Source organism: Ambystoma mexicanum, chromosome 11, assembly GCF_040938575.1.
Source record: "Ambystoma mexicanum isolate Mex_15411 chromosome 11, UKY_AmexF1_1, whole genome shotgun sequence".
Lineage (NCBI taxonomy): Eukaryota > Metazoa > Chordata > Amphibia > Caudata > Ambystomatidae > Ambystoma > Ambystoma mexicanum.
Genome location: NC_090934.1, coordinates 459,839,408 through 459,851,823, shown reverse-complemented (window position 1 = coordinate 459,851,823; position 12,416 = coordinate 459,839,408). Strand labels below are relative to the sequence as shown.

At 47.9% G+C, this 12,416-nt stretch overlaps 1 long non-coding RNA gene across 1 annotated transcript in view; it reads left to right on the top strand.

Annotated features, from left to right (window-relative positions):
* Nucleotides 1–12,416, top strand: part of LOC138503513 (uncharacterized) — a 266,305-nt gene that overhangs the window by 173,686 nt on the left and 80,203 nt on the right. Inside the window, exon 3 of the long non-coding RNA XR_011279652.1 lies at nucleotides 1,328–1,447. This is a non-coding gene — a long non-coding RNA (uncharacterized lncRNA). The remainder of the gene's footprint in view (nucleotides 1–1,327; nucleotides 1,448–12,416) is intronic.

Here is a 12,416-nt window from a genome sequence, read left to right as displayed (position 1 = left end):
CCAGAAGAACAGTAATCGAGATAATGGGTACACAATCTAGGCCTTTGCTTATAATGTTGGGCATCTCTGGTAGCCCAAACAAATAAATACAAGTCTGTGGAATTATGCAGACAATATATACTGCATCGCCCTAAAATCAGTGGAAATGATGGTCTACCAACAAGGGGATTTGAATGCATATAAAGGATATCACATAAATGGTGAGTGAGGAGAGTATTTCACCATGCTGAACTTTCTCTATCAATCTAATATGAAACGGTCTTGAGACAATTGGGGACAATGTCATAACAACACATGTACCTACATGTATTTAAAGAACATAATCTATCCCTGCTAACCTCTCTCTCCGCTCTATCCCTCTCTCTCTCCTTTTCCACACATCTTGCTGACTGGCCGCTGGGTGTACCTCAGAGTCTCACCGGTCCTTTGCACCCTTGCCAGTACTATCACAGTTGCCTCCAGGCCTGCACTTGTGTCATTGCTACTGCACTTGGTCAATGACCCATGAGAGTGGCATCTCTCAGCACTTAACCCAGTTTCTGACTAGGCACACTTGGACTCCCCCCTGCACTTCTCCCCCCTCCCCTCTCCTGTACCAGCTGTTCACTTGCACGATCTGAATGTACCATGCCTTGAAGATAGTCTATGGCCCTCATTACAAGTCAGGCGGTGGACCATGGTGCTATTAGCACCATGGTCCATGCCGGATTCCGCCATGGTGGATGGTGGAATTACTGCCCCATTCCAAGGTGAGTGGGACGGTAATTCCCCATTCACCATTTGCCCTTCCCCATTCCCATTTTTGCCCCATAGGGCATAATGGGGATGGGGAAGGCGTTAATTATGGCACCGTAATTTACGGTGCCGTAATTAGCACCAAGGTCGCTTAGCGCCATGGACTTTAACGCCTGCAAAAAGCAGGCATTAAAGTGTGAATCAGGCGTTAAGGGTTTAACGGCGCCGACGCTCTTTACGGCGCCATTAACCCCTTAACGCCTGACTTGTAATGAGGGCCTATATATCTTCCCTGTCTCTCCTCATGACATGGTTGCGCCTCAGTACACTTGGAAAAACTGCAGAATTGTCATCAGACCTATTTGCTGTTATCTACACTGTTAATTGTATGATATGCACGTACTCTGCCTGTGCAGACCTCTATAGTTCACAAATTCAAGGCCTCTGAATGACTGCTGTTTTCCCCTTGTTCCCTCCGTGAGTGCCTTTAAAGACTTGCATTGTGTATAGATGCTTTACAAATAAACATTACCATACCATACCATAATAGTATTTGCAAGTAAGGACAGCCTTTTCTGTTTTTTCTCCTCAGAGCCATACTAAAAGATTCTCAAGCTTTGCAGAAATTGCAAGAAAGCACATAACGAATGAGGGAAATTTAAGGTCATGGAGGAACTAACATGTGGTACATAAAAGAGATTTCCACTTCAAGGTCAGTAGAACATGACTTTTTCAGAAGCTAAATTAGTATGCATTATAATAAGTGGCTCCTGTTTGTCCCATATAGTGGCACCCTGTATGAAATGCAGAAGAAATTAAATCAGAAGTCTGCCCTGCACACTTCCCAACAAGATTGATGTCAGTAGGTTGCACACATCATAGACATAGTAAATCTCCTAAGAATTTCTGAGCTTAGTTTTAAGGAGTCTTATGTCTTTTGTTTTATAGCTGTTTGGTGCAAAGAAAAGGGGGTTCACCAGATTTATTATCTAATCCAGTAAATAATCTCTTGTCCTGATGAAGGCCCAATACAGAACCACGTGGGAATGCTTGTGAAAGGCGTGTCCACCCAGAAGGGCTGAAACACAAGGTGTTGAATAAGATATGAATTCTATACCTTGCATGCCACCAGCAACATATTCACATCTTATACTGGCAACATAAAATAACTATATGTGTGTGCCACATTATTGCTGGCAACAAAAATGTTGCCATCACATTTAGTGAAGCACTATATACTCTAAAGCGCTATAAATATTATAAAGCGCTATATATATTACTACAGAACCAACACTTTTTAATGTTGATATTTGTTGAACATTTGTCTAAATATGTCTTCTATATTTATATAGGAATATTGTATGTTACATTTTGCTTAAGATTTAAGAATAAATACATATTTTTGATAATGAGAAATGCTCTGTTGTCAATGCATTAAGCATTAAACATTATTAAGTATCTAGCTAAGACTATGTGCAATTCTAAATTGTGTTATTGTGAAAGGGAGGGGTAACCGTTTTCCTCTTATATATTGTGCTATTCATATCTTCCCATCTTAAAACTGGTCCCTCGAGAACAAAAATTGGGAAGTACTCATATTTTACACATCCTTCTAAGCCTCGCCTAAATACTTTGATGATACTACTTTATTCCTGATACTGTTACTCCCTCCTTCCCATGACTATTCACTCCTCCACACTGCTATTCCCTCCTCTACACTTCTACTCCCATCCCCAAACTACTACTCCCTCCTCCTCACCTTATTCCCTTCTCTTGTTAAGGATTTCAATCAGGCGAAATGCACACCTTGGTCTCGGTCTAGGATGTAGCGCCTAACGGAGGTGCTTTTCTCCTTATTTATGTGGATTCAATTTTGGGATGATACACCACTTATACCACACTCCTTTTTCAAATACCCAGGGTCACCATGGACCATGAACCAGGCTGGTTGGTCAAATGCAACATTTATTTATTTATTTAAAATTCAAAAGAAATCACACACTTTTACTGTGGGTCAGAAATCACCAATGGGGTGATAGTTACAATGAGAATGTGAGCAGGGCACTGGGTTAACTTGCGAGGGGAACATATACACAGCACATCAGAAACAGAATAGGAACACTTTTTGGTTTGGGACAGCTAGCACCCAAGTTAGAATTTCCCCCTGCAATGTTCCCTCATCCCACAAATACCAGCTACTCAGGAATAAGAAACTGAAAACAGAATCTAAATCTGACCTTCCCTCCCCAAATAAGAGAGAAAAACATATTTTAAACCCCTTGCAATGTTTTGAAATGACACTCGGAAATGGATAAATCAATAATGAATGTGTGTTAAACCCTTGAAGCAAATACAATTCCGTACTAAAGAAACAATGGAAAGATATTAGCAATCACAAAGAATGGATTACCAAAATCATACAGTTCAGAAATGAGTGGAAAGGTTAAAACAGTTTGCAATCAAATAACACGTTTAAAATGTACACTTTTGCAATTCCCGCCTAAAATTACCTCAACGGTTTTTAGTAAAAACGGGTGAAATACACTAATTTGGAGTGTGCTTTTTATGTTCGGGGATAGTTAGATATCACAGGTAAATAATGGAATTGAAAGTAAGTCTCTAGCTGGTAAATGGAAAGAGTTATGCAACATACAAGGAGGCACACTTTGAGTAAAATGAAGGTTGAAACTGGAAAGGAAATCGGTTTGTGAGAAGAACAGTTTTACTGTAAACTAGATTTAATAGCTAAGAAAAGAGGAATGCCACCCGCAAACTGCAGTTGTAACCCTTCACGCAGTGTACCCCTCTTCTTTAAGGAAAATTACTTTATTTACTCAAAATATCGCTAATGACATGTGATATATGCAAGACAGAAATGCAAAGAAAAGTTGCGCTAATGCTTGGAGATTAATGACAAAACACCCAGACAAGTCTGACAGTTGGACAAGTAATCATGATAAGGATGGGATGACTTAGAGAGTGGGATAAGGGCAAGGCAAGACAACCTTTACTATGGGTTTCTTGGGGGTGATGAGATACAGTCCCCTTTTTAGTTTTGGGCTTTTTGGACAGTCAACCGGGTCGGGTCACCACACAGCAGTGCACCTGGGAAACAGCTGTGCAGTTCTGGTCACCGGCTGGCAAGGACTGTTAAGACGGATTTCTGAACTCTGTCCTGGTGGCGCAGAGGTTCAGAAGGCCAACCTAATTACTTGGAACAGGGTAACCTCTGGACAAGCCAGACCAATCAAGGTAGCGATCGCGGCGGTCAAGACTAGGTCTCAAGAGGGGTGAGGGTGACTGAAAGCCCGCAATGAGCACACAAAGCAAGAGCGCTTACAAACTACTCCAAACAGTTGTTTATATCAAAAATAGATACACATTTATTATAAGGCCTTGAAACTAATAACCACAGTAAAAGCAGCAATATACAACGATATTAAACCAACACATACACTATCCACCCAATATATATACAGAATACACAGTTTCACAGCATTAGCAGCACGAAATATGTTATCCACCTGCAGGGGAAGGAAAACAGGCAGTGCGAACCAATGCGAGTGATATGTCCGCCTTCTGAGGCCCCTAACTGGATGGTAGTCCAATCCCTACGAAGAGTGGAGCCTAGCGCTCAAAAGTACCTGCACACGCCGGTGCCAATGGGCAGAAGGTGAAGCTCTTCGGAGGACGTTGAACAGCTCTGTAGGGAGCTCTAATGAAGGAGAACACGGTCCGCGACTCTAGCGCAGCCTCCACTGTGAGGCAGAAGCAGGGCGCGAGTACGGACAAGGGGTGCTGTATTTACAGCGGGGAAAAGCAAGGGGCACTGCAGGAGGGCGACCAGATCCTAGTTAATCTACTCACCGGTCCCCGAAGCAAGCAGGCCCGAGCTTCTCCTCGATAGATACAGCTTCTGGCAGGTTCTGAAGAGCAGGGAACGTCTCGTCGTCGTGCAGAGTAAAAAGACGTCCCGATCGAAGAAACAAGCACAGTTTTGTCGCCACAGCAGGGCAACGGAACGGCCGGGTGTATTCAAGCCAAACGAGCACTGCTCACCTCTAGCTTAGGACTGCTAAGCAAACGAAGCGTGTGAGCATGCCCCGGACTCAGAATACCACCCAACCTGTCGGCGATTACAGAGCAGGCCTCCTTAGTAAGCTGGTCAGTCAACTGGATGGCCCAGAGACACTTCCGAAGGCTTACAGCAGGAGTTGATGAAGGTGCCGGGAATAGCTGGTCCTGCTATTCCAATAGGTCGAAGCGCCAGTACAGGCCTTCTTGTTCGATCTTAGGTGGAAAGGGCTTCACCGGACGACAGCAATGAGGAGCAGAAGTTCTTCAGGGGGTCACCAGCGATTCCTCGGTCCAGCCTCGTGTTCGCAGGATACTTGGCTCCTGTATCCCTGGGTTCGTAAGAACTCAGGAGATCGACATGGTAGTGGTGTTTCCAGCTCCCTCTTATCCACGGTTCCCTTCGCGCCAAAACGGAGGGGAGCCAATGGGAGATCCGCTCATCAACACCCATACCATACGTGGACCAATCACGGACCACAGTGGTCCCAGGCATTCACACCACCCTAGACTCTCTGGCACCCAGGATGTGTATTGGGACCAGACAGCCCAGCCCACATCCTGGGGGCACTCAAACGACATGTAGAAGCCCGCGAAAGCAACCGTGTTTCGCGGGAAACTACATGCCCAAATAAGGAAGGCCCCGGGTCGCCTGACCTGGGGGAAGGTAAAGGGAGCAAGACGGACAGTGGACGAGACAAAGGAGCCTCGTGGTCCGGCCATTTTGTGTAGCCGGGCCACCCTTTTGTGTTCGCGGCAAAAACGTGCTCAGAACGGCAAAAGGAGCTCAAAATAAACCAAATGATCGCTGCCACCAGCCCAGTCCCTGAATGACTTGCACCGATCCAAAAACCATCCTATAAGAGTGTCTAGGGTCTGTAGAAGGCTAGAGACCCAAGAGAGCTGTAACTTAGCTTACAGTGCCCTCTTGTGTCGTGTTGCACTAAAATGGCGACACGATAAGAGAAACTACGGGAAACAGCGTTCCCCGGTACTGACTGTCTTAAGGGCATGTCAGTTTCCCCGTAAGAAAGGAGCGAAAGCCCAGAGGAGTACAGCAGAAGGCTGCACTTCTCTGGCAAAGTCAAGAAAACAGGTTGAAAACAATAGCAAAAAGTTTAGGGGTTGCCACATGGAAGGAAAGTTCCCTACAATAACGAAATCTTTCCTAACACTCGCCCCTCCCAGACTATGGACAGGGGGAACTAATCCACCCCTGGATGAGTCTCTTGTTCAGGTCGGTAAAACATTCTGGACAACCCATCAGCATTGCTATGTTGGACACCTGGCCTATGCTCAATAGTGAAGTCGAAGCCTTGTAGACTTATGGACCACCTAAGCAACTTTGGATTCTCCCCCTTCATGTTCATTAGCCACTTTAACGGCTTATGGTCAGTCTGCACAGTGAAGTGGGTCCCATAGAGGTAGGGCCGCAGCTTCCTTAGGGCCCACACAACAGAGAAACATTCTTTCTCTACCGTGGACCATCTGAGCTCTCTGTCCTTAAGCTGGCGACTAATAAAACCGATAGGGTGTTCCTTACCCTTCTCATCTACTTGTGATAGTACAGCTCCTATCCCAGTGTCAGAGGCATCCGTCTGCACGATAAAAGGTCTTTGATAATCAGGGGCCCTGAGCACAGGGGCCTGGCACAAGGAGTCTTTCAAGCCATTGAAGGCCTTCTCACACTCGTCAGTCCAAGTTACCTTCTTGGGTTTCTTCGGAGTTGTGAGGGCAGTCAGAGGAGCAGCTATGGTGCCATAGTCTGCCACAAAATTGCGGTAATAACCCGTGAGTCCTAAGAAGGCTCTCACTTGGGTTTGCGTAGTGGGGGTAGGCCAGTCTTGTACCGCTGGTACCTTACTGGATAGAGGCTGTCTCCTCCCTCCACCTACTTCATGTCCAAGGTAAACCACTGAGCCTTGTCCATTTTGGTGAGGGGCCACTGGGACACCCTCAGAAGAGCTAACTGAAGGACTGCTTGGGAACAGGTCGGGGAGAGGTTCAGACTCCTCTCCCACAACGTCTGAAGCCAGTAGCAGTGCTGCGATTTCGACGCTTGGGCCGAAAGCCTTCAGCCTATTCACGTGAAACACTTTTAGAGCCTGTCCAGGCCTTCCAAGGTCCACTGAATAGCTAACCTCACCCAGGGGCTCCACCACTGGGCAAGGGCCTGACCATTTGTCCTGTAAAGCTCGAGGCCTTATGAGATTCATGATCAGGACTTGCTGACCAAGTGTAAAGTTGATGAGGGAAGCTTTCTGGTCGTACCAATGTTTCACCAGCGCTTGCCCTGCCTTCAATTTATCACTGGCCAAGCCCATCAGAAGTACCATCCGTTTTCTGAGCCCTAGCACATAATCAACTACATTGGTAGTAACCGGGGGAGTGGGCATCTCCCATCCCTCCTTGACAATGGCTAAGGGTCCCCGTACGGGATGACCGAACAGAAGTTCGAAGGGGCTGAAGCCAACACCCTCCTGTGGTACCTCTCGGTAGGCAAACGGTAAGCATGAAACAAGAAGATCCCATTTTCTTCTCTGAGGCTCCTCCAGAGCCCCAATCATGCTTTTTAACGTCCTGTTAAGACGCCCCCCCAGACCATCGGTCTGGGGGCGGTATGCAGAAGAGAACCTGTAGGTGACCCCACATTCTTTCCACATAGCCTGCCTATACTTCGACATAAAGTTGCTGCCATGATCCGACACAACTTCTTTAGGGAAGCCAACCCTAGTAAACATGCCGAGTAAAGCTTCTGCAACTGGCTTGGCAGTTACAGTTGTAAATGGGACGGCCTCAGGATACCTGGTTGCATGGTCGACCAGCACCAGGATAAACCTATTGCCTGAGGATGTTTGCGGGTCAAGGGGACCAACCATGTCGATCCCTACCCTTTCAAATGGTACCCCCACAACTGGGAGCGGTACCAACGGAGCTTGGATTGTCGCGCCAACCTTACCAGACAACTGGCAGGAGGCACAACTCCTGCAGTGACTTTCTACTTGCACCCCCATCTTGGGCCAGTAGAAGTGCATGGATAACCTTTGCTTGGTCCTCCTCATACCAAGGTGACCAGCAAGGTGAACGACATGCGCCAACTGCAGGAGGAAGGGCCTAACAGCAAGGGAAACCACCAACCTCCTATGGTCTCCTTCTGTAGACTCTGTGGGCTCACTATAAAGGAGTCCACCTTCCTGGTAAATCCTTTGCAACCCAGGAGGTTCACCCTCAAGCTGGGAGCAGGCCTGTCTCCTTAGGCCTTCCAGAGATGGGCACTCACGTTGGCCCTTACTGAAGTCGTCCCTATCAGGACCTCCTTCAACTAACAAGTCTTTTAGTTCAGGATGGTCGTTGGGGTCGAACACTTCAGGCATCGCCACCTCCTCGTCAGGCTCGGGCGATTGACCAACTCCCTCCACCGCAGTGGTAGGCGAGTTCGGGGGAATATTCTCTTTCCCCCGTCGGGACTTGTTGACTCCTTTCGCCTTGGGTTTCCCCTTCGGCTGGGGCGGCGTATTGGACTTGGCCAATGCTGCCCGTGCTTGAGACCGTGTGTAGGGTCTTTCGGCAGTGTCTCCTACGAGCCCTAGAGCTCTGAGATCATTGCCCAACAAGACCTTTCCCGGGACGTTTCTCTGAATGCTCACTGGAATCCTAACTGCTGTACCATTTAAAGTTAGATTAACAGGGATCACGGGAAACATACGGAGGGGGCCGTCAGCCAACTTAGTGGGCATCAGAGTAGCTCTGGCAACTTCCTCTGAGTCTACCAAGGTAGAATCCACTACAGTTCGACTGCACCCACTATCCCTAAGAGCTGGAGTATCCACTCCATTGATCAGCACACTGTCTTTAAAGTAGTGCTTGGTATTATCCGGAATCCTAGCATACGCCTCTGCGACTTTAGGCTCCCAGGAACCCAGGGACACTAAAACTACCTCAGCCTCTATTCCGCTGGGAAATGAGTCTGAGGAGAAGGATGCTCCTGTAATCTCTTCTTCCTCGTAGGAGGAGAAGGCCAGATTAGCGGAGTGGACCCCCAAAGGTCTAACCTTACAACGGGGATCCCCCTTCACATGGTCAGTTGCTCCACAAGAAAAACAAGCCCCATTGGGTCTGTTTACGTAGGGAGGCTTATTATAACCAGAGTTCTGTTTCGGAGGCGAACCTCCACTACCCTGTGAGTTCTCGGATGGCTTACCCTTATTTTTCTTTTTGTGGCCCTTATGGGAAGAAGATTTAGCAGATTCCCCACCCTCCACATCTTTGGACTTTTTCCCTTCCTCCTGCTTACCAGGATGAGTTTTGTCCTTATGGGACACTCGATGTGACACCCATAAGTCTGCTGCAATGGCCAGCTTCTTAGGATCTATCTCCTTTGAATCGGCCAAATGCTGCTTAAGCTCCGGGGAAGAAGAAGCAAAAATGTGTTCCAGCATGACCAGATTGATCATGCCTTCGAAGGTAGAAACCTTATAACCTTCAACCCAGCCAGTCAAGTTTTTCAGGGACTCAGCTACATACGACACCCAAGTACCACCTTCCTTTTTCTTATACTCTCTAAACCTTTTCAAATATTGGGTCGGAGTCTTCCCAAACTTTAAAATGAGAGTCTGCTTCAACATTGCAAAATCAGCGCGCTCAGCCTTCGACATTTCCATAATGGCACTGCAACCAGAATGGGGCAGTCTGCTGAGTAACCATGCAATCTTATCCGCATTATCAACCTCTTGAACCTCGCATGCATATTCAAACGCATTCAACCAGTCCATAATGTCATTTCGTTCCTCATACACACTGAGCAGATCTTTTGGAAACCGTGGATGAGAGGAAGCCCCAGAACCATGTCCAGGACCCTTGGACCCATTTGCGAACTGAAGCTTGGCCAGTTCCAACTGGTGATCCCTGTCTTTTTGTTTTTCTGCCTGGTCGATTTTCAGTTTGGCTATGCTGAATTCAAGCTCCTGCTGCCTAAACCGCAGCTCTTGCTTCTTGAATTCAAGCATAGCCTCCCCATCAACACTGGCAGAGGAAACATTAGACATTACATCCTCCCTGTCCTCGTGGTCGTGATGGATCAGTGCAGCGGCAGAACCGTCGGTTCTGCCAGTGAGAGCAGCCCCACCACCTTCTGCACTGTCCTCGGAAGTTATAGCGTCAAGCTGCGCTTCTTGCCACGCCACGATTCTCTGGATCATTTCCAATTTAGTGCCTTGAGAGGAAACCCCTCTCTCCGCACACATCTTCTTCAATGTTTCAGATTTCGAAGCATTTAAGGTTAACAAAGTATTCGTTTCCATACTGTTGATAGGACTATGGCCTTTTTAACGTTATATTCAATACTTTACTGCGTGTCCTGGTTGGAATAACCTGAAAACGCCTTAGCTCGTGCGCAACACTGGATACCTTCAGTCGTATCCCACCGCTGTACACCAATTTGTTAAGACGGATTTCTGAACTCTGTCCTGGTGGCGCAGAGGTTCAGAAGGCCAACCTAATTACTTGGAACAGGGTAACCTCTGGACAAGCCAGACCAATCAAGGTAGCGATCGCGGCGGTCAAGACTAGGTCTCAAGAGGGGTGAGGGTGACTGAAAGCCCGCAATGAGCACACAAAGCAAGAGCGCTTACAAACTACTCCAAACAGTTGTTTATATCAAAAATAGATACACATTTATTATAAGGCCTTGAAACTAATAACCACAGTAAAAGCAGCAATATACAACGATATTAAACCAACACATACACTATCCACCCAATATATATACAGAATACACAGTTTCACAGCATTAGCAGCACGAAATATGTTATCCACCTGCAGGGGAAGGAAAACAGGCAGTGCGAACCAATGCGAGTGATATGTCCGCCTTCTGAGGCCCCTAACTGGATGGTAGTCCAATCCCTACGAAGAGTGGAGCCTAGCGCTCAAAAGTACCTGCACACGCCGGTGCCAATGGGCAGAAGGTGAAGCTCTTCGGAGGACGTTGAACAGCTCTGTAGGGAGCTCTAATGAAGGAGAACACGGTCCGCGACTCTAGCGCAGCCTCCACTGTGAGGCAGAAGCAGGGCGCGAGTACGGACAAGGGGTGCTGTATTTACAGCGGGGAAAAGCAAGGGGCACTGCAGGAGGGCGACCAGATCCTAGTTAATCTACTCACCGGTCCCCGAAGCAAGCAGGCCCGAGCTTCTCCTCGATAGATACAGCTTCTGGCAGGTTCTGAAGAGCAGGGAACGTCTCGTCGTCGTGCAGAGTAAAAAGACGTCCCGATCGAAGAAACAAGCACAGTTTTGTCGCCACAGCAGGGCAACGGAACGGCCGGGTGTATTCAAGCCAAACGAGCACTGCTCACCTCTAGCTTAGGACTGCTAAGCAAACGAAGCGTGTGAGCATGCCCCGGACTCAGAATACCACCCAACCTGTCGGCGATTACAGAGCAGGCCTCCTTAGTAAGCTGGTCAGTCAACTGGATGGCCCAGAGACACTTCCGAAGGCTTACAGCAGGAGTTGATGAAGGTGCCGGGAATAGCTGGTCCTGCTATTCCAATAGGTCGAAGCGCCAGTACAGGCCTTCTTGTTCGATCTTAGGTGGAAAGGGCTTCACCGGACGACAGCAATGAGGAGCAGAAGTTCTTCAGGGGGTCACCAGCGATTCCTCGGTCCAGCCTCGTGTTCGCAGGATACTTGGCTCCTGTATCCCTGGGTTCGTAAGAACTCAGGAGATCGACATGGTAGTGGTGTTTCCAGCTCCCTCTTATCCACGGTTCCCTTCGCGCCAAAACGGAGGGGAGCCAATGGGAGATCCGCTCATCAACACCCATACCATACGTGGACCAATCACGGACCACAGTGGTCCCAGGCATTCACACCACCCTAGACTCTCTGGCACCCAGGATGTGTATTGGGACCAGACAGCCCAGCCCACATCCTGGGGGCACTCAAACGACATGTAGAAGCCCGCGAAAGCAACCGTGTTTCGCGGGAAACTACATGCCCAAATAAGGAAGGCCCCGGGTCGCCTGACCTGGGGGAAGGTAAAGGGAGCAAGACGGACAGTGGACGAGACAAAGGAGCCTCGTGGTCCGGCCATTTTGTGTAGCCGGGCCACCCTTTTGTGTTCGCGGCAAAAACGTGCTCAGAACGGCAAAAGGAGCTCAAAATAAACCAAATGATCGCTGCCACCAGCCCAGTCCCTGAATGACTTGCACCGATCCAAAAACCATCCTATAAGAGTGTCTAGGGTCTGTAGAAGGCTAGAGACCCAAGAGAGCTGTAACTTAGCTTACAGTGCCCTCTTGTGTCGTGTTGCACTAAAATGGCGACACGATAAGAGAAACTACGGGAAACAGCGTTCCCCGGTACTGACTGTCTTAAGGGCATGTCAGTTTCCCCGTAAGAAAGGAGCGAAAGCCCAGAGGAGTACAGCAGAAGGCTGCACTTCTCTGGCAAAGTCAAGAAAACAGGTTGAAAACAATAGCAAAAAGTTTAGGGGTTGCCACATGGAAGGAAAGTTCCCTACAATAACGAAATCTTTCCTAACAAGGACTGGACGGGTAATTCTGGTCACTGGATGCTACAGGTCATCAGGATTGCAGCAGCATGAGTGAGTG